Source organism: Anthonomus grandis, chromosome 20 (genome assembly GCF_022605725.1).
Source record: "Anthonomus grandis grandis chromosome 20, icAntGran1.3, whole genome shotgun sequence".
Lineage (NCBI taxonomy): Eukaryota > Metazoa > Arthropoda > Insecta > Coleoptera > Curculionidae > Anthonomus > Anthonomus grandis.
This window is the reverse complement of record NC_065565.1, coordinates 6,456,141-6,482,122: the sequence shown is the minus strand read 5'-3', so window position 1 is coordinate 6,482,122 and position 25,982 is coordinate 6,456,141. Positions and strand designations below refer to the sequence as shown.

Here is a 25,982-nt window from a genome sequence, read left to right as displayed (position 1 = left end):
TTTTAAATGAAAGCTCTATCTTTACTAACAAAAAAGTTATGCAAAATTTTCGATCTAAAAATGTACATGTTAATCGTAAAAAACCGAAATTTCGATTTTTCTCAAAAACTATAATTTTTTAAATTTTGATAATTATGTGCAAGGTGCCCCGTTGCGAGGAGTACTTTACAGGTTTTAAATGAAAGCTCTATCTTTAATAACAAAAAAGTTATGCAAAATTTTCGATCTAAAAAAGTACATGTTAATCGTAAAAAACCGAAATTTCGATTTTTCTCAAAAACTGTAATTTTTTAAATTTTGATAATTATGTGCAAGGTGCCCCTTTGCCAGGAGTACTTGACAGTTTTTAAATGAAAGCTCTATCTTTACTAACAAAAAAGTTATGCAAAATTTTCGATCTAAAAAAGTACATGTTAATCGTAAAAAACCGAAATTTCGATTTTTCTCAAAAACTATAAATTTTTCAATTTTGATAATCATGTGCAAGGTGCCCCTTTGTGAGGAGTACTTGGCAGTTTTTAAATGAAAGCTTTATCTTTAATAACAAAAAAGTTATGCAAAATTTTCGATCTAAAAAAGTACATGTTAATCGTAAAAAACCGAAATTTCGATTTTTCTCAAAAACTATAATTTTTTCAATTTTGATAATTATGTGCAAGGTGCTCCTTTGCCAGGAGTACTTGACAGTTTTTAAATGAAAGCTCTATCTTTAATAACAAAAAAGTTATGCAAAATTTCTTACTAAAAACTGATTTAAAAGACTTAATCGTACTATCCCCCTAGCACATTCCGTTCTACAATAATTATAAAAACAAACACGATATAGCTTGACTTGCCTTAATCCTAACTTCTTCTGACTCGTCTTGCATTAGTCTGTTCAGTTTATCACAGACAGTTTCCAGTGAAACTTTCGGTTTATTCTCGGGTAGTAGTTCGGCGTAGAACAAACCGATGACAAGGGCGGGATTGGCCCTTAGACACCACCTTTAAACCAACTCGTCCTCGATTTGACCCCCAAATAACCTTGATATCATTGATTCCATAAATCCCTAATTAAATTCAAAATATATCACAGACAAACTGCATGAATATTACATTTAAAGTGCTGCCATTTACTTACCATGCGTTTAATTAACTCCTTAATAAAATCTGTGAACATCAAGTCGGTGTCGTCCCCCAAACACTCCTGGATCATGCGGTATACCTCCGGAAAATCCACATAAGGGCCAACCTTCTGGATCGTACTTTTACAGGCCTAAATGGGGTCCATGCATGAGTTAAGTGAGTAAAATGATCCAAAAAAGTTATACCTTGACAACATACACGTCTGGAGCGCATAGATGCAAGAGTAAAGTGATGAGGTTCCCTTGGATCTCACTCGATCCTTGAATGCCTCCAAATTGGTCTCCTGGCCAAGGGATGTTGCCAGATCTCCTAATAACTGGATCGAGGATCTCCTTAGACGTGGATCCTCTTGACTGAATAGCAACTTGATCCTCACTGCTGCGGTAACTTGAAAGGGACTGAATTTGTACCCTGGCAAACTGTTCAGGAGTTTCGAGAAGGATTGCAGGAACTCCAGGATCAGCTCGCTTTCGTTCCTAGATAAGGAAGAATAGGTCGATCATTTTGTAAATGATTAAATTAAGAGTAGAACCTTTCAAGGAACCTACAGTTGAGTAGCTCGTTGTCGAGTTATTTCTTCGGGTCCTATTTATTTATTAAGAAATAAATCCTGGAATTTTTACTGAATTGACTTAGAAAATGGACAATATTGATAATGTGGACTAAAAACTCATATAAATCCATATCGAGATTTGATCACCAGGAACAAAGTCTGTGATAATCACAGGAAAGCTTGCCGGTCAATAAAATCAATCAATTAATAAATTGTCACTGCCAAAATTAGATGTTTTATTTGTAATTCTCATGGTAGAGATTTATTCAAAGTAAGTATATGTAAACAGAATTCAGGTATTTGAGGTTTTTAAAGAAGAAGAGGGAGAAGAAGAAGAAGAAAAAGAAGAAGCAGAAGAAACTTTGGGCTCAACTGCTTGTAAAAAATCAATAATTTTGTCCAGGCATTTAAGAAAGAGGAAGAAGAAGGAGAAGAGAAGTAGCAGTAGCCAAAGTGCGAGAGAAAAGAAGAGAGATGAGAGAGAGGAAAGAGGGTTCGTATGTCAAGGAAACCAGTTATGTCGGGAAATCTCAGTTATTTCACCTCAGTTATGGGCTTATTTTTAACACCTTTTAATAACAAAATAGATAACATAAATTGCTAGCCAAGAAACAGGACAGTTGTAACCTTACCTATTAATAATAAAAGCACTGACCCGGATTAAAACCTTTTAACGGAACCACGGAGTCAAAAGCGCCATACTTCTTTATTAAATGGTGATAAACGAAGTAATAATCATACGAATACTCCGAGCAGAAATGTAGGGTTTAAAGAATGTCACACATTTCTACAAATAAATAAAATATTTAAGACGCCCGATATTCTAATAGAACGAACTATAGCAAATTTAGAGGTCATTCCGCTACATTATATATTTAAGAAAGAAATACGGGTTTGATAATTTTTTTTAATTTTCAAAATTTTTAAGTTTTTTTTAAAATTTTTTTAAGACACTTTTTGTTCCAAATTAAAAATAGAACAAAGTACAAAGAATAACATTTAACAGTAAAACGAAAAATAAAGGAGTTATGGGAGGTTTTCGAAAAATTTGAAATTTTCGAAAAATGTACCAAAAAAAGTTATACGCTAAAAGTCTTCCTCAAAAATGCAGAGGGGTATCCCTGGAAAATTGCTCATAAAATCGGTTTTTATTTTTTTTCGGAACACCTATTGGTTACAGAAAAAAAATTGTATTAACAAAAGTTGTTTGGAACCTCAATGCCCATCAGATTCAATAAAAAAAAGATTTTTAAGTCTAACAGTTTTCCAGAAAAATCCTTTAAACAGTTTATCTTTATTTTCTCGAAAACTAGATGTAATATTAAAAAAAAAAATTTTTGCACCGAATTCCCGATCAAAAACAGAACAAATCATAATGAACGATATTTAATCGTAAAACAAGAAATACCAGAGTTATAAAAGATTTTTGAGAAAAGTTAAGAAACTTACCCCAAATTGTGATAATCCAAACAGTTCATTAAAATGCCCAGTATCTGATTGCAGTACCGCACTATATGGAAACTGAAAATTTGTATCTCGGTTATTAAAGGAGCTACGACTTTGGGAATAGTTGCGTTGGATTTAGAACGACGAAACTAAGACAGAACCGTTGGATTTTTAAAGCTAGTACTGACAGAAGCCGAGATATAGATTTCCAAACTTTGGGTTTTTGGAGCACATATATGGAAACTGAAAATTTGTATCTCGGTTAATAAAGGAGCTACGACTTTGGGAATAGTCGCGTTAAATTTAGAACGACGAAACTAAGACAGAGCCGTTGGATTTTTAAAGCTAGTACTGACAGAAGTCGAGATATAGATTTCCAAACTTTGGGTTTTTGGAGCACATATATGGAAACTGAAAATTTGTATCTCGGTTAATAAAGGAGCTACGACTTTGGGAATAGTCGCGTTGAATTTAGAACGACGAAACTAAGACAGAGCCGTTGGATTTTTAAAGCTAGTACTGACAGAAGTCGAGATATAGATTTCCAAACTTTGGGTTTTTGGTGCACATACATATATGGAAACTGAAAATTTGTATCTCGGTTAATAAAGGAGCTACGACTTTGGGAATAGTCGCGTTGAATTTAGAACGACAAAACTAAGACAGAACCGTTGGATTTTTAAAGCTAGTACTGACAGAAGTCGAGATATAGATTTCCAAACTTTGGGTTTTTGGTGCACATATATGGAAACTGAAAATTTGTATCTCGGTTATTAAAGGAGCTACGACTTTGGGAATAGTCGCGTTGGATTTAGAAGGACGAAACTAAGACAAAACCGTTAAATTTTTAAAGTTAGTACTGACAGAAGTCGAGATATAGATTTCCAAACTTTGGGTTTTTGGTGCACATATATGGAAACTGAAAATTTGTATCTCGGTTACTAAAGGAGCTACGACTTTGGGAATAGTTGCGTTGGATTTAGAACGACGAAACTAAGACAGAACCGTTGGATTTTTAAAGCTAGTACTGACAGAAGTCGAGATATAGATTTCCAAACTTTGGGTTTTTGGTGCACATACATACATATATGGAAACTGAAAATTTGTATCTCGGTTACTAAAGGATCTACGACTTTGGGAATAGTCGCGTTGAATTTAGAACGACGAAACTAAGACAGAACCGTTGGATTTTTTAAGCTAGTACTGACAGAAGTCGAGATATAGATTTCCAAACTTTGGGTTTTTGGTGCACATACATACATATATGGAAACTGAAAATTTGTATCTCGGTTATTAAAGGAGCTACGACTTTGGGAATAGTTGCGTTGGATTTAGAACGACGAAACTAAGACAGAACCGTTGGATTTTTAAAGCTAGTACTGACAGAAGTCGAGATATAGATTTCCAAACTTTGGGTTTTTGGTGCACATATATGGAAACTGAAAATTTGTATCTCGGTTATTAAAGGAGCTACGACTTTGGGAATAGTTGCGTTGGATTTAGAACGACAAAACTAAGACAGAACCGTTGGATTTTTAAAGCTAGTACTGACAGAAGTCGAGATATAGATTTCCAAACTTTGGGTTTTTGGTGCACATATATGGAAACTGAAAATTTGTATCTCGGTTATTAAAGGAGCTACGACATTGGGAATAGTTGCGTTGGATTAAGAATGACGAAACTAAGACAGAACCGTTGGATTTTTAAAGCTAGTACTGACAGAAGTCGAGATATAGATTACCAAACTTTGGGTTTTTGGTGCATATATATGGAAACTGAAAATTTGTATCTCGGTTATTAAAGGAGCTACGACTTTGGGAATAGTTGCGTTGGATTTAGAACGACGAAACTAAGACAGAACCGTTGGATTTTTAAAGCTAGTACTGACAGAAGTCGAGATATAGATTTCCAAACTATGGGTTTTTGGTGCACATATATGGAAACTGAAAATTTGTATCTCGGGTATTAAAGGAGCTACGACTTTGGGAATAGTTGCGTTGGATTTAGAACGACGAAACTAAGACAGAACCGTTGGATTTTTAAAGCTAGTACTGACAGAAGTCGAGATATAGATTTCCAAACTTTGGGTTTTTGGTGCACATATATGGAAACTGAAAATTTGTATCTCGGGTATTAAAGGAGCTACGACTTTGGGAATAGTTGCGTTGGATTAAGAACGACGAAACTAAGACAGAACCGTTGGATTTTTAAAGCTAGTACTGACAGAAGTCGAGATATAGATTTCCAAACTTTGGGTTTTTGGTGCACATATATGGAAACTGAAAATTTGTATCTCGGTTATTAAAGGAGCTACGACTTTGGGAATAGTTGCGTTGGATTAAGAACGACGAAACTAAGACAGAACCGTTGGATTTTTAAAGCTAGTACTGACAGAAGTCGAGATATAGATTTCCAAACTTTGGGTTTTTGGTGCATATATATGGAAACTGAAATATTGTATCTCTGTTATTAAAGGAGCTACGACTTTGGGAATAGTTGCGTTGGATTAAAAACGACTAAACTAAGATAGAACCGTTGGATTTTTAAAGCTAGTACTGACAGAAGTCGAGATATAGATTACCAAACTTTGGGTTTTTGGTGAATATATATGGAAACTGAAAATTTGTATCTCTGTTATTAAAGAAGCTACGACTTTGGGAATAGTTGCGTTGGATTAAGAACGACGAAACTAAGACAGAACCGTTAAATTTTTTAAGCTAGTACTGACAGAAGTCGAGATATAGATTACCAAACTTTGGGTTTTTGGTGCATATATATGGAAACTGAAAATTTGTATCTCTGTTATTAAAGGAGCTACGACTTTGGGAATAGTTGCGTTGGATTTAGAACGACGAAACTAAGACAGAACCGTTGGATTTTTAAAGCTAGTACTGACAGAAGTCGAGATATAGATTACCAAACTTTGGGTTTTTGGTGCATATATATGGAAACTGAAAATTTGTATCTCTGTTATTAAAGGAGCTACGACTTTGGGAATAGTTGCGTTGGATTTAGAACGACAAAACTAAGACAGAACCGTTGAATTTTTAAAGCTAGTACTGACAGAAGTCGAGATATAGATTTCCAAACTTTGGGTTTTTGGTGCACATATATGGAAACTGAAAATTTGTATCTCGGTTATTAAAGGAGCTACGACTTTGGGAATAGTTGCGTTGGATTTAGAATGACGAAACTAAGACAGAACCGTTGGATTTTTAAAGCTAGTACTAACAGAAGTCGAGATATAGATTTCCAAACTTTGGGTTTTTGGTGCACATATATGGAAACTGAAAATTTGTATCTCGAGTATTAAAGGAGCTACGACTTTGGGAATACTTGCGTTGGATTTAGAACGACGAAACTAAGACAGAACCGTTGAATTTTTAAAGCTAGTACTAACAGAAGTCGAGATATAGATTTCCAAACTTTGGGTTTTTGGTGCACATATATGGAAACTGAAAATTTGTATCTCGGTTATTAAAGGAGCTACGACTTTGGGAATAGTTGCGTTGGATTTAGAATGACGAAACTAAGACAGAACCGTTGGATTTTTAAAGCTAGTACTGACAGAAGTCGAGATATAGATTACCAAACTTTGGGTTTTTGGTGCATATATATGGAAACTGAAAATTTGTATCTCGGTTATTAAAGGAGCTACGACTTTGGGAATAGTTGCGTTGGATTTAGAACGACGAAACTAAGACAGAACCGTTGGATTTTTAAAGCTAGTACTGACAGAAGTCGAGATATAGATTACCAAACTTTGGGTTTTTGGTGCATATATATGGAAACTGAAAATTTGTATCTCGGTTATTAAAGGAGCTACGACTTTGGGAATAGTTGCGTTGAATTAAGAACGACGAAACTAAGACAGAACCGTTGGATTTTTAAAGCTAGTACTGACAGAAGTCGAGATATAGATTACCAAACTTTGGGTTTTTGGTGCATATATATGGAAACTGAAAATTTGTATCTCTGTTATTAAAGGAGCTACGACTTTGGGAATAGTTGCGTTGGATTTAGAACGACAAAACTAAGACAGAACCGTTGGATTTTTAAAGCTAGTACTGACAGAAGTCGAGATATAGATTTCCAAACTTTGGGTTTTTGGTGCACATATATGGAAACTGAAAATTTGTATCTCGGTTAATAAAGGAGCTACGACTTTGGGAATAGTTGCGTTGGATTTAGAACGACGAAACTAAGACAGAACCGTTGGATTTTTAAAGCTAGTACTGACAGAAGTCGAGATATAGATTACCAAACTTTGGGTTTTTGGTGCACATATATGGAAACTGAAAATTTGTATCTCGGTTAATAAAGGAGCTACGACTTTGGGAATAGTTGCGTTGGATTTAGAACGACAAAACTAAGACAGAACCGTTGGATTTTTAAAGCTAGTACTGACAGAAGTCGAGATATAGATTACCAAACTTTGGGTTTTTGGTGCATATATATGGAAACTGAAAATTTGTATCTCGGTTATTAAAGGAGCTACGACTTTGGGAATAGTTGCGTTGGATTTAGAACGACGATACTAAGACAGAACCGTTGAATTTTTAAAGCTAGTACTAACAGAAGTCGAGATATAGATTTCCAAACTTTGGGTTTTTGGTGCACATATATGGAAACTGAAAATTTGTATCTCGGTTATTAAAGGAGCTACGACTTTGGGAATAGTTGCGTTGGATTTAGAATGACGAAACTAAGACAGAACCGTTGGATTTTTAAAGCTAGTACTGACAGAAGTCGAGATATAGATTACCAAACTTTGGGTTTTTGGTGCATATATATGGAAACTGAAAATTTGTATCTCGGTTATTAAAGGAGCTACGACTTTGGGAATAGTTGCGTTGGATTTAGAACGACGAAACTAAGACAGAACCGTTGGATTTTTAAAGCTAGTACTGACAGAAGTCGAGATATAGATTACCAAACTTTGGGTTTTTGGTGCATATATATGGAAACTGAAAATTTGTATCTCGGTTATTAAAGGAGCTACGACTTTGGGAATAGTTGCGTTGAATTAAGAACGACGAAACTAAGACAGAACCGTTGGATTTTTAAAGCTAGTACTGACAGAAGTCGAGATATAGATTACCAAACTTTGGGTTTTTGGTGCATATATATGGAAACTGAAAATTTGTATCTCGGTTATTAAAGGAGCTACGACTTTGGGAATAGTTGCGTTGGATTTAGAACGACGATACTAAGACAGAACCGTTGAATTTTTAAAGCTAGTACTAACAGAAGTCGAGATATAGATTTCCAAACTTTGGGTTTTTGGTGCACATATATGGAAACTGAAAATTTGTATCTCGGTTATTAAAGGAGCTACGACTTTGGGAATAGTTGCGTTGGATTTAGAATGACGAAACTAAGACAGAACCGTTGGATTTTTAAAGCTAGTACTGACAGAAGTCGAGATATAGATTACCAAACTTTGGGTTTTTGGTGCATATATATGGAAACTGAAAATTTGTATCTCGGTTATTAAAGGAGCTACGACTTTGGGAATAGTTGCGTTGGATTTAGAACGACGAAACTAAGACAGAACCGTTGGATTTTTAAAGCTAGTACTGACAGAAGTCGAGATATAGATTACCAAACTTTGGGTTTTTGGTGCATATATATGGAAACTGAAAATTTGTATCTCGGGTATTAAAGGAGCTACGACTTTGGGAATAGTTGCGTTGGATTAAGAACGACGAAACTAAGACAGAACCGTTGGATTTTTAAAGCTAGTACTGACAGAAGTCGAGATATAGATTTCCAAACTTTGGGTTTTTGGTGCACATATATGGAAACTGAAAATTTGTATCTCGGTTATTAAAGGAGCTACGACTTTGGGAATAGTTGCGTTGGATTAAGAACGACGAAACTAAGACAGAACCGTTGGATTTTTAAAGCTAGTACTGACAGAAGTCGAGATATAGATTTCCAAACTTTGGGTTTTTGGTGCATATATATGGAAACTGAAATATTGTATCTCTGTTATTAAAGGAGCTACGACTTTGGGAATAGTTGCGTTGGATTAAAAACGACTAAACTAAGATAGAACCGTTGGATTTTTAACACATCTCGTGACAGAAGTCGAGATATAGATTACCAAACTTTGGGTTTTTGGTGAATATATATGGAAACTGAAAATTTGTATCTCTGTTATTAAAGAAGCTACGACTTTGGGAATAGTTGCGTTGGATTAAGAACGACGAAACTAAGACAGAACCGTTAAATTTTTTAAGCTAGTACTGACAGAAGTCGAGATATAGATTACCAAACTTTGGGTTTTTGGTGCATATATATGGAAACTGAAAATTTGTATCTCTGTTATTAAAGGAGCTACGACTTTGGGAATAGTTGCGTTGGATTTAGAACGACGAAACTAAGACAGAACCGTTGGATTTTTAAAGCTAGTACTGACAGAAGTCGAGATATAGATTACCAAACTTTGGGTTTTTGGTGCATATATATGGAAACTGAAAATTTGTATCTCTGTTATTAAAGGAGCTACGACTTTGGGAATAGTTGCGTTGGATTTAGAACGACAAAACTAAGACAGAACCGTTGAATTTTTAAAGCTAGTACTGACAGAAGTCGAGATATAGATTTCCAAACTTTGGGTTTTTGGTGCACATATATGGAAACTGAAAATTTGTATCTCGGTTATTAAAGGAGCTACGACTTTGGGAATAGTTGCGTTGGATTTAGAATGACAAAACTAAGACAGAACCGTTGGATTTTTAAAGCTAGTACTAACAGAAGTCGAGATATAGATTTCCAAACTTTGGGTTTTTGGTGCACATATATGGAAACTGAAAATTTGTATCTCGAGTATTAAAGGAGCTACGACTTTGGGAATACTTGCGTTGGATTTAGAACGACGAAACTAAGACAGAACCGTTGAATTTTTAAAGCTAGTACTAACAGAAGTCGAGATATAGATTTCCAAACTTTGGGTTTTTGGTGCACATATATGGAAACTGAAAATTTGTATCTCGGTTATTAAAGAAGCTACGACTTTGGGAATAGTTGCGTTGGATTTAGAATGACGAAACTAAGACAGAACCGTTGGATTTTTAAAGCTAGTACTGACAGAAGTCGAGATATAGATTACCAAACTTTGGGTTTTTGGTGCATATATATGGAAACTGAAAATTTGTATCTCGGTTATTAAAGGAGCTACGACTTTGGGAATAGTTGCGTTGGATTTAGAACGACGAAACTAAGACAGAACCGTTGGATTTTTAAAGCTAGTACTGACAGAAGTCGAGATATAGATTACCAAACTTTGGGTTTTTGGTGCATATATATGGAAACTGAAAATTTGTATCTCGGTTATTAAAGGAGCTACGACTTTGGGAATAGTTGCGTTGAATTAAGAACGACGAAACTAAGACAGAACCGTTGGATTTTTAAAGCTAGTACTGACAGAAGTCGAGATATAGATTACCAAACTTTGGGTTTTTGGTGCATATATATGGAAACTGAAAATTTGTATCTCTGTTATTAAAGGAGCTACGACTTTGGGAATAGTTGCGTTGGATTTAGAACGACAAAACTAAGACAGAACCGTTGGATTTTTAAAGCTAGTACTGACAGAAGTCGAGATATAGATTTCCAAACTTTGGGTTTTTGGTGCACATATATGGAAACTGAAAATTTGTATCTCGGTTAATAAAGGAGCTACGACTTTGGGAATAGTTGCGTTGGATTTAGAACGACGAAACTAAGACAGAACCGTTGGATTTTTAAAGCTAGTACTGACAGAAGTCGAGATATAGATTACCAAACTTTGGGTTTTTGGTGCACATATATGGAAACTGAAAATTTGTATCTCGGTTAATAAAGGAGCTACGACTTTGGGAATAGTTGCGTTGGATTTAGAACGACAAAACTAAGACAGAACCGTTGGATTTTTAAAGCTAGTACTGACAGAAGTCGAGATATAGATTACCAAACTTTGGGTTTTTGGTGCATATATATGGAAACTGAAAATTTGTATCTCGGTTATTAAAGGAGCTACGACTTTGGGAATAGTTGCGTTGGATTTAGAACGACGATACTAAGACAGAACCGTTGAATTTTTAAAGCTAGTACTAACAGAAGTCGAGATATAGATTTCCAAACTTTGGGTTTTTGGTGCACATATATGGAAACTGAAAATTTGTATCTCGGTTATTAAAGGAGCTACGACTTTGGGAATAGTTGCGTTGGATTTAGAATGACGAAACTAAGACAGAACCGTTGGATTTTTAAAGCTAGTACTGACAGAAGTCGAGATATAGATTACCAAACTTTGGGTTTTTGGTGCATATATATGGAAACTGAAAATTTGTATCTCGGTTATTAAAGGAGCTACGACTTTGGGAATAGTTGCGTTGGATTTAGAACGACGAAACTAAGACAGAACCGTTGGATTTTTAAAGCTAGTACTGACAGAAGTCGAGATATAGATTACCAAACTTTGGGTTTTTGGTGCATATATATGGAAACTGAAAATTTGTATCTCGGTTATTAAAGGAGCTACGACTTTGGGAATAGTTGCGTTGAATTAAGAACGACGAAACTAAGACAGAACCGTTGGATTTTTAAAGCTAGTACTGACAGAAGTCGAGATATAGATTACCAAACTTTGGGTTTTTGGTGCATATATATGGAAACTGAAAATTTGTATCTCTGTTATTAAAGGAGCTACGACTTTGGGAATAGTTGCGTTGGATTTAGAACGACAAAACTAAGACAGAACCGTTGGATTTTTAAAGCTAGTACTGACAGAAGTCGAGATATAGATTTCCAAACTTTGGGTTTTTGGTGCACATATATGGAAACTGAAAATTTGTATCTCGGTTAATAAAGGAGCTACGACTTTGGGAATAGTTGCGTTGGATTTAGAACGACGAAACTAAGACAGAACCGTTGGATTTTTAAAGCTAGTACTGACAGAAGTCGAGATATAGATTACCAAACTTTGGGTTTTTGGTGCACATATATGGAAACTGAAAATTTGTATCTCGGTTAATAAAGGAGCTACGACTTTGGGAATAGTTGCGTTGGATTTAGAACGACAAAACTAAGACAGAACCGTTGGATTTTTAAAGCTAGTACTGACAGAAGTCGAGATATAGATTTCCAAACTTTGGGTTTTTGGTGCACATATATGGAAACTGAAAATTTGTATCTCGGTTATTAAAGGAGCTACGACTTTGGGAATAGTTGCGTTGGATTTAGAATGACGAAACTAAGACAGAACCGTTGGATTTTTAAAGCTAGTACTGACAGAAGTCGAGATATAGATTACCAAACTTTGGGTTTTTGGTGCATATATATGGAAACTGAAAATTTGTATCTCGGTTATTAAAGGAGCTACGACTTTGGGAATAGTTGCGTTGGATTTAGAACGACGAAACTAAGACAGAACCGTTGGATTTTTAAAGCTAGTACTGACAGAAGTCGAGATATAGATTACCAAACTTTGGGTTTTTGGTGCATATATATGGAAACTGAAAATTTGTATCTCGGTTATTAAAGGAGCTACGACTTTGGGAATAGTTGCGTTGAATTAAGAACGACGAAACTAAGACAGAACCGTTGGATTTTTAAAGCTAGTACTGACAGAAGTCGAGATATAGATTTCCAAACTTTGGGTTTTTGGTGCACATATATGGAAACTGAAAATTTGTATCTCGGTTATTAAAGGAGCTACGACTTTGGGAATAGTTGCGTTGGATTTAGAACGACGAAACTAAGACAGAACCGTTGGATTTTTAAAGCTAGTACTGACAGAAGTCGAGATATAGATTACCAAACTTTGGGTTTTTGGTGCATATATATGGAAACTGAAAATTTGTATCTCGGTTATTAAAGGAGCTACGACTTTGGGAATAGTTGCGTTGAATTAAGAACGACGAAACTAAGACAGAACCGTTGGATTTTTAAAGCTAGTACTGACAGAAGTCGAGATATAGATTTCCAAACTTTGGGTTTTTGGTGCACATATATGGAAACTGAAAATTTGTATCTCGGTTATTAAAGGAGCTACGACTTTGGGAATAGTTGCGTTGGATTTAGAACGACGAAACTAAGACAGAACCGTTGGATTTTTAAAGCTAGTACTGACAGAAGTCGAGATATAAATTTCCAAACTTTGGGTTTTTGGTGCATATATATGGAAACTGAAAATTTGTATCTCGGTTATTAAAGGAGCTACGACTTTGGGAATAGTTGCGTTGGATTAAGAACGACGAAACTAAGACGGAACCGTTGGATTTTTAAAGCTAGTACTGACAGAAGTCGAGATATAGATTTCCAAACTTTGGGTTTTTGGTGCACATATATGGAAACTGAAAATTTGTATCTCGGTTATTAAAGGAGCTACGACTTTGGGAATAGTTGCGTTGGATTGAGAACGACGAAACTAAGACAGAACCGTTGGATTTTTAAAGCTAGTACTGACAGAAGTCGAGATATAGATTTCCAAACTTTGGGTTTTTGGTGCATATATATGGAAACTGAAAATTTGTATCTCGGTTATTAAAGGAGCTACGACTTTGGGAATAGTTGCGTTGGATTTAGAACGACGAAACTAAGACAGAGACGTTGGATTTTTTAAGCTAGTACTGACAGAAGTCGAGATATAGATTACCAAACTTTGGGTTTTTGGTGCATATATATGGAAACTGAAAATTTGTATCTCGGTTATTAAAGGAGCTACGACTTTGGGAATAGTTGCGTTGGATTTAGAACGACGAAACTAAGACAGAACCGTTGGATTTTTAAAGCTAGTGCTGACAGAAGTCGAGATATAGATTTCCAAACTTTGGGTTTTTGGTGCACATATATGGAAACTGAAAATTTGTATCTCGGTTACTAAAGGAGCTACGACTTTGAGAATAGTTGCGTTGGATTTAGAACGACAAAACTAAACAGAACCGTTGGATTTTTAAAGTTAGTACTGACAGAAGTCGAGATATAGATTTCCAAACTTTGGGTTTTTGGTGCACATATATGGAAACTGAAAATTTGTATCTCGGTTATTAAAGGAGCTACGACTTTGGGAATAGTTGCGTTGGATTTAGAACGACGAAACTAAGACAGAACCGTTGGATTTTTAAAGCTAGTGCTGACAGAAGTCGAGATATAGATTTCCAAACTTTGGGTTTTTGGTGCACATATATGGAAACTGAAAATTTGTATCTCGGTTACTAAAGGAGCTACGACTTTGGGAATAGTTGCGTTGGATTTAGAACGACGAAACTAAGACAGAACCGTTGGATTTTTAAAGCTAGTACTGACAGAAGTCGAGATATAGATTTCCAAACTTTGGGTTTTTGGTGCACATACATACATATATGGAAACTGAAAATTTGTATCTCGGTTACTAAAGGAGCTACGACTTTGGGAATAGTTGCGTTGGATTTAGAACGACGAAACTAAGACAGAACCGTTGGATTTTTAAAGCTAGTACTGACAGAAGTCGAGATATAGATTTCCAAACTTTGGGTTTTTGGTGCACATACATACATATATGGAAACTGAAAATTTGTATCTCTGTTATTAAAGAAGCTACGACTTTGAGAATAGTTGCGTTGGATTTAGAACGACGAAACTAAGACAGAACCGTTGGATTTTTAAAGCTAGTACTGACAGAAGTCGAGATATAGATTACCAAACTTTGGGTTTTTGGTGCATATATATGGAAACTGAAAATTTGTATCTCGGTTATTAAAGGAGCTACGACTTTGGGAATAGTTGCGTTGGATTTAGAACGACGAGACTAAGACAGAACCGTTGGATTTTTAAAGCTAGTACTGACAGAAGTCGAGATATAGATTACCAAACTTTGGGTTTTTGGTGCATATATATGGAAACTGAAAATTTGTATCTCTGTTATTAAAGAAGCTACGACTTTGGGAATAGTTGCGTTGGATTTAGAACGACAAAACTAAGACAGAACCGTTGGATTTTTAAAGCTAGTACTGACAGAAGTCGAGATATAGATTACCAAACTTTGGGTTTTTGGTGCACATATATGAAAACTGAAAATTTGTATCTCGGTTATTAAAGGAGCTACGACTTTATGAATAGTTGCGTTGAATTTAGAGCGACGAAACTAAGACAGAACCGTTGGATTTTTAAAGCTAGTACTGACAGAAGTTGAGATATAGATTACCAAACTTTGGGTTTTTGGTGCATATATATGGAAACTGAAAATTTTTATCTCTGTTATTAAAGAAGCTACGACTTTGGGAATAGTTGCGTTGGATTTAGAACGACGAAACTAAGACAGAACCGTTGGATTTTTAAAGCTAGTACTGACAAAAGTCGAGATATAGATTACCAAACTTTGGGTTTTTGGTGCATATATATGGAAACTGAAAATTTGTATCTCGGTTATTAAAGGAGCTACGACTTTGGGAATAGTTGCGTTGGATTTAGAACGACGAAACTAAGACAGAACCGTTAGATTTTTAAAGCTAGTACTGACAGAAGTCGAGATATAGATTACCAAACTTTGGGTTTTTGGTGCATATATATGGAAACTGAAAATTTGTATCTCGGGTATTAAAGGAGCTACGACTTTGGGAATAGTTGCGTTGGATTTAGAACGACGAAACTAAGACAGAACCGTTGGATTTTTAAAGCTAGTACTGACAGAAGTCGAGATATAGATTTCCAAACTTTGGGTTTTTGGTACACATATATGGAAACTGAAAATTTGTATCTCGGTTATTAAAGGAGCTACGACATTGGGAATAGTTGCGTTGGATTAAGAATGACGAAACTAAGACAGAATCGTTGGATTTTTAAAGCTAGTACTGACAGAAGTCGAGATATAGATTACCAAACTTTGGGTTTTTGGTGCATATATATGGAAACTGAAAATTTGTATCTCGGTTATTAAAGGAGCTACGACTTTGGGAATAGTTGCGTTGGATTTAGAACGACGAAACTAAGAGAGAACCGTTGGATTTTTAAAGCTAGTACTGACAGAAGTCGAGATATAAATTTCCAAACTTTGGGTTTTTGGTGCACATATATGGAAACTGAAAATTTGTATCTCGGTTATTAAAGGAGCTACGACTTTGGGAATAGTTGCGTTGGATTTAGAACGACGAAACTAAGACAGAACCGTTGGATTTTTAAAGCTAGTACTGACAGAAGTCGAGATATAGATTTCCAAACTTTGGGTTTTTGGTGCACATATATGGAAACTGAAAATTTGTATCTCGGTTATTAAAGGAGCTACGACTTTGGGAATAGTTGCGTTAAATTTAGAACGACGAAACTAAGACAGAACCGTTGGATTTTTAAAGCTAGTACTGACAGAAGTCGAGATATAGATTTCCAAACTTTGGGTTTTTGGTGCACATATATGGAAACTGAAAATTTGTATCTCGGTTATTAAAGGAGCTACGACTTTGGGAATAGTTGCGTTGGATTTAGAACGACAAAACTAAGACAGAACCGTTGGATTTTTAAAGCTAGTACTGACAGAAGTCGAGATATAGATTACCAAACTTTGGGTTTTTGGTGCATATATATGGAAACTGAAAATTTGTATCTCGGTTATTAAAGGAGCTACGACTTTGGGAATAGTTGCGTTGGATTTAGAACGACCAAACTAAGACAGAACCGTTGGATTTTTAAAGCTAGTACTGACAGAAGTCGAGATATAGATTTCCAAACTTTGGGTTTTTGGTGCACATATATGGAAACTGAAAATTTGTATCTCGGTTATTAAAGGAGCTACGACATTGGGAATAGTTGCGTTGGATTAAGAATGACGAAACTAAGACAGAACCGTTGGATTTTTAAAGCTAGTACTGACAGAAGTCGAGATATAGATTACCAAACTTTGGGTTTTTGGTGCATATATATGGAAACTGAAAATTTGTATCTCGGTTATTAAAGGAGCTACGACTTTGGGAATAGTTGCGTTGGATTTAGAACGACGAAACTAAGACAGAACCGTTGGATTTTTAAAGCTAGTACTGACAGAAGTCGAGATATAGATTTCCAAACTTTGGGTTTTTGGTGCACATATATGGAAACTGAAAATTTGTATCTCGGGTATTAAAGGAGCTACGACTTTGGGAATAGTTGCGTTGGATTTAGAACGACGAAACTAAGACAGAACCGTTGGATTTTTAAAGCTAGTACTGACAGAAGTCGAGATATAGATTTCCAAACTTTGGGTTTTTGGTGCACATATATGGAAACTGAAAATTTGTATCTCGGGTATTAAAGGAGCTACGACTTTGGGAATAGTTGCGTTGGATTTAGAACGACGAAACTAAGACAGAACCGTTGGATTTTTAAAGCTAGTACTGACAGAAGTCGAGATATAGATTTCCAAACTTTGGGTTTTTGGTACACATATATGGAAACTGAAAATTTGTATCTCGGTTATTAAAGGAGCTACGACATTGGGAATAGTTGCGTTGGATTAAGAATGACGAAACTAAGACAGAACCGTTGGATTTTTAAAGCTAGTACTGACAGAAGTCGAGATATAGATTACCAAACTTTGGGTTTTTGGTGCATATATATGGAAACTGAAAATTTGTATCTCTGTTATTAAAGAAGCTACGACTTTGAGAATAGTTGCGTTGGATTTAGAACGACGAAACTAAGACAGAACCGTTGGATTTTTAAAGCTAGTACTGACAGAAGTCGAGATATAGATTACCAAACTTTGGGTTTTTGGTGCATATATATGGAAACTGAAAATTTGTATCTCGGTTATTAAAGGAGCTACGACTTTGGGAATAGTTGCGTTGGATTTAGAACGACGAAACTAAGACAGAACCGTTGAATTTTTAAAGCTAGTACTGACAGAAGTCGAGATATAGATTTCCAAACTTTGGGTTTTTGGTGCACATATATGGAAACTGAAAATTTGTATCTCGGGTATTAAAGGAGCTACGACTTTGGGAATAGTTGCGTTGGATTTAGAACGACGAAACTAAGACAGAACCGTTGGATTTTTAAAGCTAGTACTGACAGAAGTCGAGATATAGATTTCCAAACTTTGGGTTTTTGGTACACATATATGGAAACTGAAAATTTGTATCTCGGTTATTAAAGGAGCTACGACATTGGGAATAGTTGCGTTGGATTAAGAATGACGAAACTAAGACAGAACCGTTGGATTTTTAAAGCTAGTACTGACAGAAGTCGAGATATAGATTACCAAACTTTGGGTTTTTGGTGCATATATATGGAAACTGAAAATTTGTATCTCGGTTATTAAAGGAGCTACGACTTTGTGAATAGTTGCGTTGGATTTAGAACGACGAAACTAAGACAGAACCGTTGGATTTTTAAAGCTAGTACTGACAGAAGTCGAGATATAGATTTCCAAACTTTGGGTTTTTGGTGCACATATATGGAAACTGAAAATTTGTATCTCGGTTATTAAAGGAGCTACGACTTTGGGAATAGTTGCGTTGGATTTAGAACGACGAAACTAAGACAGAACCGTTGGATTTTTAAAGCTAGTACTGACAGAAGTCGAGATATAGATTTCCAAACTTTGGGTTTTTGGTGCACATATATGGAAACTGAAAATTTGTATCTCGGTTATTAAAGGAGCTACGACTTTGGGAATAGTTGCGTTGGATTTAGAACGACGAAACTAAGACAGAACCGTTGGATTTTTAAAGCTAGTACTGACAGAAGTCGAGATATAGATTTCCAAACTTTGGGTTTTTGGTACACATATATGGAAACTGAAAATTTGTATCTCGGTTATTAAAGGAGCTACGACATTGGGAATAGTTGCGTTGGATTAAGAATGACGAAACTAAGACAGAATCGTTGGATTTTTAAAGCTAGTACTGACAGAAGTCGAGATATAGATTACCAAACTTTGGGTTTTTGGTGCATATATATGGAAACTGAAAATTTGTATCTCGGTTATTAAAGGAGCTACGACTTTGGGAATAGTTGCGTTGGATTTAGAACGACGAAACTAAGAGAGAACCGTTGGATTTTTAAAGCTAGTACTGACAGAAGTCGAGATATAAATTTCCAAACTTTGGGTTTTTGGTGCACATATATGGAAACTGAAAATTTGTATCTCGGTTATTAAAGGAGCTACGACTTTGGGAATAGTTGCGTTGGATTTAGAACGACGAAACTAAGACAGAACCGTTGGATTTTTAAAGCTAGTACTGACAGAAGTCGAGATATAGATTTCCAAACTTTGGGTTTTTGGTGCACATATATGGAAACTGAAAATTTGTATCTCGGTTATTAAAGGAGCTACGACTTTGGGAATAGTTGCGTTAAATTTAGAACGACGAAACTAAGACAGAACCGTTGGATTTTTAAAGCTAGTACTGACAGAAGTCGAGATATAGATTTCCAAACTTTGGGTTTTTGGTGCACATATATGGAAACTGAAAATTTGTATCTCGGTTATTAAAGGAGCTACGACTTTGGGAATAGTTGCGTTGGATTTAGAACGACAAAACTAAGACAGAACCGTTGGATTTTTAAAGCTAGTACTGACAGAAGTCGAGATATAGATTACCAAACTTTGGGTTTTTGGTGCATATATATGGAAACTGAAAATTTGTATCTCGGTTATTAAAGGAGCTACGACTTTGGGAATAGTTGCGTTGGATTTAGAACGACCAAACTAAGACAGAACCGTTGGATTTTTAAAGCTAGTACTGACAGAAGTCGAGATATAGATTTCCAAACTTTGGGTTTTTGGTGCACATATATGGAAACTGAAAATTTGTATCTCGGTTATTAAAGGAGCTACGACATTGGGAATAGTTGCGTTGGATTAAGAATGACGAAACTAAGACAGAACCGTTGGATTTTTAAAGCTAGTACTGACAGAAGTCGAGATATAGATTACCAAACTTTGGGTTTTTGGTGCATATATATGGAAACTGAAAATTTGTATCTCGGTTATTAAAGGAGCTACGACTTTGGGAATAGTTGCGTTGGATTTAGAACGACGAAACTAAGACAGAACCGTTGGATTTTTAAAGCTAGTACTGACAGAAGTCGAGATATAGATTTCCAAACTTTGGGTTTTTGGTGCACATATATGGAAACTGAAAATTTGTATCTCGGGTATTAAAGGAGCTACGACTTTGGGAATAGTTGCGTTGGATTTAGAACGACGAAACTAAGACAGAACCGTTGGATTTTTAAAGCTAGTACTGACAGAAGTCGAGATATAGATTTCCAAACTTTGGGTTTTTGGTGCACATATATGGAAACTGAAAATTTGTATCTCGGTTATTAAAGGAGCTACGACTTTGGGAATAGTTGCGTTGGATTTAGAACGACGAAACTAAGACAGAACCGTTGGATTTTTAAAGCTAGTACTGACAGAAGTCGAGATATAGATTTCCAAACTTTGGGTTTTTGGTGCACATATATGGAAACTGAAAATTTGTATCTCGGTTACTAAAGGAGCTACGACTTTGGGAATAGTTGCGTTGGATTTAGAACGACGAAACTAAGACAGAACCGTTGGATTTTTAAAGCTAGTACTGACAGAAGTCGAGATATAGATTTCCAAACTTTGGGTTTTTGGTGCATATATATGGAAACTGAAATATTGTATCTCTGTTATTAAAGGAGCTACGACTTTGGGAATAGTTTCGTTGGATTTAGAACGACGAAACTAAGACAGAACCGTTGGATTTTTAAAGCTAGTACTGACAGAAGTCGAGATATAGATTACCAAACTTTGGGTTTTTGGTGCATATATATGGAAACTGAAAATTTGTATCTCTGTTATTAAAGGAGCTACGACTTTGGGAATAGTTGCGTTGGATTTAGAACGACAAAACTAAGACAGAACCGTTGGATTTTTAAAGCTAGTACTGACAGAAGTCGAGATATAGATTTCCAAACTTTGGGTTTTTGGTGCACATATATGGAAACTGAAAATTTGTATCTCGGTTAATAAAGGAGCTACGACTTTGGGAATAGTTGCGTTGGATTTAGAACGACGAAACTAAGACAGAACCGTTGGATTTTTAAAGCTAGTACTGACAGAAGTCGAGATATAGATTACCAAACTTTGGGTTTTTGGTGCACATATATGGAAACTGAAAATTTGTATCTCGGTTAATAAAGGAGCTACGACTTTGGGAATAGTTGCGTTGGATTTAGAACGACAAAACTAAGACAGAACCGTTGGATTTTTAAAGCTAGTACTGACAGAAGTCGAGATATAGATTACCAAACTTTGGGTTTTTGGTGCATATATATGGAAACTGAAAATTTGTATCTCGGTTACTAAAGGAGCTACGACTTTGGGAATAGTTGCGTTGGATTTAGAACGACGATACTAAGACAGAACCGTTGGATTTTTAAAGCTAGTACTGACAGAAGTCGAGATATAGATTACCAAACTTTGGGTTTTTGGTGCACATATATGGAAACTGAAAATTTGTATCTCGGTTATTAAAGGAGCTACGACTTTGGGAATAGTTGCGTTGAATTAAGAACGACGAAACTAAGACAGAACCGTTGGATTTTTAAAGCTAGTACTGACAGAAGTCGAGATATAGATTACCAAACTTTGGGTTTTTGGTGCATATATATGGAAACTGAAAATTTGTATCTCGGTTATTAAAGGAGCTACGACTTTGGGAATAGTTGCGTTGGATTTAGAACGACGGAACTAAGACAGAACCGTTGGATTTTTAAAGCTATTACTGACAGAAGTCGAGATATAGATTTCCAAACTTTGGGTTTTTGGTGCACATATATGGAAACTGAAAATTTGTATCTCAGTTATTAAAGGAGCTACGACTTTGGGAATAGTTGCGTTGGATTTAGAACGACAAAACTAAGACAGAACCGTTGGATTTTTAAAGCTAGTACTGACAGAAGTCGAGATATAGATTTCCAAACTTTGGGTTTTTGGTGCATATATATGGAAACTGAAAATTTGTATCTCGGTTATTAAAGGAGCTACGACTTTGGGAATAGTTGCGTTGGATTTAGAACGACGAAACTAAGACAGAGACGTTGGATTTTTTAAGCTAGTACTGACAGAAGTCGAGATATAGATTACCAAACTTTGGGTTTTTGGTGCATATATATGGAAACTGAAAATTTGTATCTCTGTTATTAAAGAAGCTACGACTTTGAGAATAGTTGCGTTGGATTTAGAACGACGAAACTAAGACAGAACCGTTGGATTTTTAAAGCTAGTACTGACAGAAGTCGAGATATAGATTACCAAACTTTGGGTTTTTGGTGCATATATATGGAAACTGAAAATTTGTATCTCGGTTATTAAAGGAGCTACGACTTTGGGAATAGTTGCGTTGGATTTAGAACGACGAAACTAAGACAGAACCGTTGAATTTTTAAAGCTAGTACTGACAGAAGTCGAGATATAGATTTCCAAACTTTGGGTTTTTGGTGCACATATATGGAAACTGAAAATTTGTATCTCGGGTATTAAAGGAGCTACGACTTTGGGAATAGTTGCGTTGGATTTAGAACGACGAAACTAAGACAGAACCGTTGGATTTTTAAAGCTAGTACTGACAGAAGTCGAGATATAGATTTCCAAACTTTGGGTTTTTGGTACACATATATGGAAACTGAAAATTTGTATCTCGGTTATTAAAGGAGCTACGACATTGGGAATAGTTGCGTTGGATTAAGAATGACGAAACTAAGACAGAACCGTTGGATTTTTAAAGCTAGTACTGACAGAAGTCGAGATATAGATTACCAAACTTTGGGTTTTTGGTGCATATATATGGAAACTGAAAATTTGTATCTCGGTTATTAAAGGAGCTACGACTTTGTGAATAGTTGCGTTGGATTTAGAACGACGAAACTAAGACAGAACCGTTGGATTTTTAAAGCTAGTACTGACAGAAGTCGAGATATAGATTTCCAAACTTTGGGTTTTTGGTGCACATATATGGAAACTGAAAATTTGTATCTCGGTTATTAAAGGAGCTACGACTTTGGGAATAGTTGCGTTGGATTTAGAACGACGAAACTAAGACAGAACCGTTGGATTTTTAAAGCTAGTACTGACAGAAGTCGAGATATAGATTTCCAAACTTTGGGTTTTTGGTGCACATATATGGAAACTGAAAATTTGTATCTCGGTTATTAAAGGAGCTACGACTTTGGGAATAGTTGCGTTGGATTAAGAACGACGAAACTAAGACAGAACCGTTGGATTTTTAAAGCTAGTACTGACAGAAGTCGAGATATAGATTTCCAAACTTTGGGTTTTTGGTGCATATATATGGAAACTGAAATATTGTATCTCTGTTATTAAAGGAGCTACGACTTTGGGAATAGTTTCGTTGGATTTAGAACGACGAAACTAAGACAGAACCGTTGGATTTTTAAAGCTAGTACTGACAGAAGTCGAGATATAGATTACCAAACTTTGGGTTTTTGGTGCATATATATGGAAACTGAAAATTTGTATCTCTGTTATTAAAGGAGCTACGACTTTGGGAATAGTTGCGTTGGATTTAGAACGACAAAACTAAGACAGAACCGTTGGATTTTTAAAGCTAGTACTGACAGAAGTCGAGATATAGATTACCAAACTTTGGGTTTTTGGTGCATATATATGGAAACTGAAAATTTGTATCTCGGTTATTAAAGGAGCTACGACTTTGGGAATAGTTGCGTTGGATTTAGAACGACGAAACTAAGACAGAACCGTTGAATTTTTAAAGCTAGTACTGACAGAAGTCGAGATATAGATTTCCAAACTTTGGGTTTTTGGTGCACATATATGGAAACTGAAAATTTGTATCTCGGGTATTAAAGGAGCTACGACTTTGGGAATAGTTGCGTTGGATTTAGAACGACGAAACTAAGACAGAACCGTTGGATTTTTAAAGCTAGTACTGACAGAAGTCGAGATATAGATTTCCAAACTTTGGGTTTTTGGTACACATATATGGAAACTGAAAATTTGTATCTCGGTTATTAAAGGAGCTACGACATTGGGAATAGTTGCGTTGGATTAAGAATGACGAAGCTAAGACAGAACCGTTGGATTTTTAAAGCTAGTACTGACAGAAGTCGAGATATAGATTACCAAACTTTGGGTTTTTGGTGCATATATATGGAAACTGAAAATTTGTATCTCGGTTATTAAAGGAGCTACGACTTTGGGAATAGTTGCGTTGGATTTAGAACGACGAAACTAAGACAGAACCGTTGAATTTTTAAAGCTAGTACTGACAGAAGTCGAGATATAGATTTCCAAACTTTGGGTTTTTGGTGCACATATATGGAAACTGAAAATTTGTATCTCGGGTATTAAAGGAGCTACGACTTTGGGAATAGTTGCGTTGGATTTAGAACGACGAAACTAAGACAGAACCGTTGGATTTTTAAAGCTAGTACTGACAGAAGTCGAGATATAGATTTCCAAACTTTGGGTTTTTGGTACACATATATGGAAACTGAAAATTTGTATCTCGGTTATTAAAGGAGCTACGACATTGGGAATAGTTGCGTTGGATTAAGAATGACGAAACTAAGACAGAACCGTTGGATTTTTAAAGCTAGTACTGACAGAAGTCGAGATATAGATTACCAAACTTTGGGTTTTTGGTGCATATATATGGAAACTGAAAATTTGTATCTCGGTTATTAAAGGAGCTACGACTTTGTGAATAGTTGCGTTGGATTTAGAACGACGAAACTAAGACAGAACCGTTGGATTTTTAAAGCTAGTACTGACAGAAGTCGAGATATAGATTTCCAAACTTTGGGTTTTTGGTGCACATATATGGAAACTGAAAATTTGTATCTCGGTTATTAAAGGAGCTACGACTTTGGGAATAGTTGCGTTGGATTTAGAACGACGAAACTAAGACAGAACCGTTGGATTTTTAAAGCTAGTACTGACAGAAGTCGAGATATAGATTTCCAAACTTTGGGTTTTTGGTGCATATATATGGAAACTGAAATATTGTATCTCTGTTATTAAAGGAGCTACGACTTTGGGAATAGTTTCGTTGGATTTAGAACGACAAAACTAAGACAGAACCGTTGGATTTTTAAAGCTAGTACTGACAGAAGTCGAGATATAGATTACCAAACTTTGGGTTTTTGGTGCATATATATGGAAACTGAAAATTTGTATCTCGGTTATTAAAGGAGCTACGACTTTGGGAATAGTTGCGTTGGGTTTAGAATGACGAAACTAAGACAGAACCGTTGGATTTTTAAAGCTAGTACTGACAGAAGTCGAGATATAGATTTCCAAACTTTGGGTTTTTGGTGCACATATATGGAAACTGAAAATTTGTATCTCGGTTATTAAAGGAGCTACGACTTTGGGAATAGTTGCGTTGGATTTAGAACGACGAAACTAAGACAGAACCGTTGGATTTTTAAAGCTAGTACTGACAGAAGTCGAGATATAGATTTCCAAACTTTGGGTTTTTGGTGCATATATATGGAAACTGAAAATTTGTATCTCGGTTATTAAAGGAGCTACGACTTTGGGAATAGTTGCGTTGGATTTAGAATGACGAAACTAAGACAGAACCGTTGGATTTGTAAAGCTAGTACTGACAGAAGTCGAGATATAGATTACCAAACTTTGGGTTTTTGGTGCATATATATGGAAACTGAAAATTTGTATCTCGGTTATTAAAGGAGCTACGACTTTGGGAATAGTTGCGTTGGATTTAGAACGACGAAACTAAGACAGAACCGTTGGATTTTTAAAGCTAGTACTGACAGAAGTCGAGATATAGATTTCCAAACTTTGGGTTTTTGGTGCATATATATGGAAACTGAAAATTTGTATCTCGGTTATTAAAGGAGCTACGACTTTGGGAATAGTTGCGTTGGATTTAGAATG

General features: G+C 35.7%; 1 protein-coding gene and 1 long non-coding RNA gene across 2 annotated transcripts in view; both read right to left on the bottom strand.

Annotated features, from left to right (window-relative positions):
* The window catches only part of LOC126747951 (uncharacterized), a 403,836-nt gene that overhangs the window by 95,824 nt on the left and 282,030 nt on the right, over positions 1–25,982 (bottom strand). The gene's annotated exons all lie outside the window — the stretch shown is intronic.
* Positions 841–2,385, bottom strand: LOC126747912 (uncharacterized). The gene is made up of 4 exons (XR_007664501.1): positions 2,311–2,385; positions 1,311–1,601; positions 1,121–1,255; positions 841–1,049 (listed from the first exon to the last, which is right to left on the bottom strand). It is a non-coding gene; the product is annotated as an uncharacterized LOC126747912 (long non-coding RNA).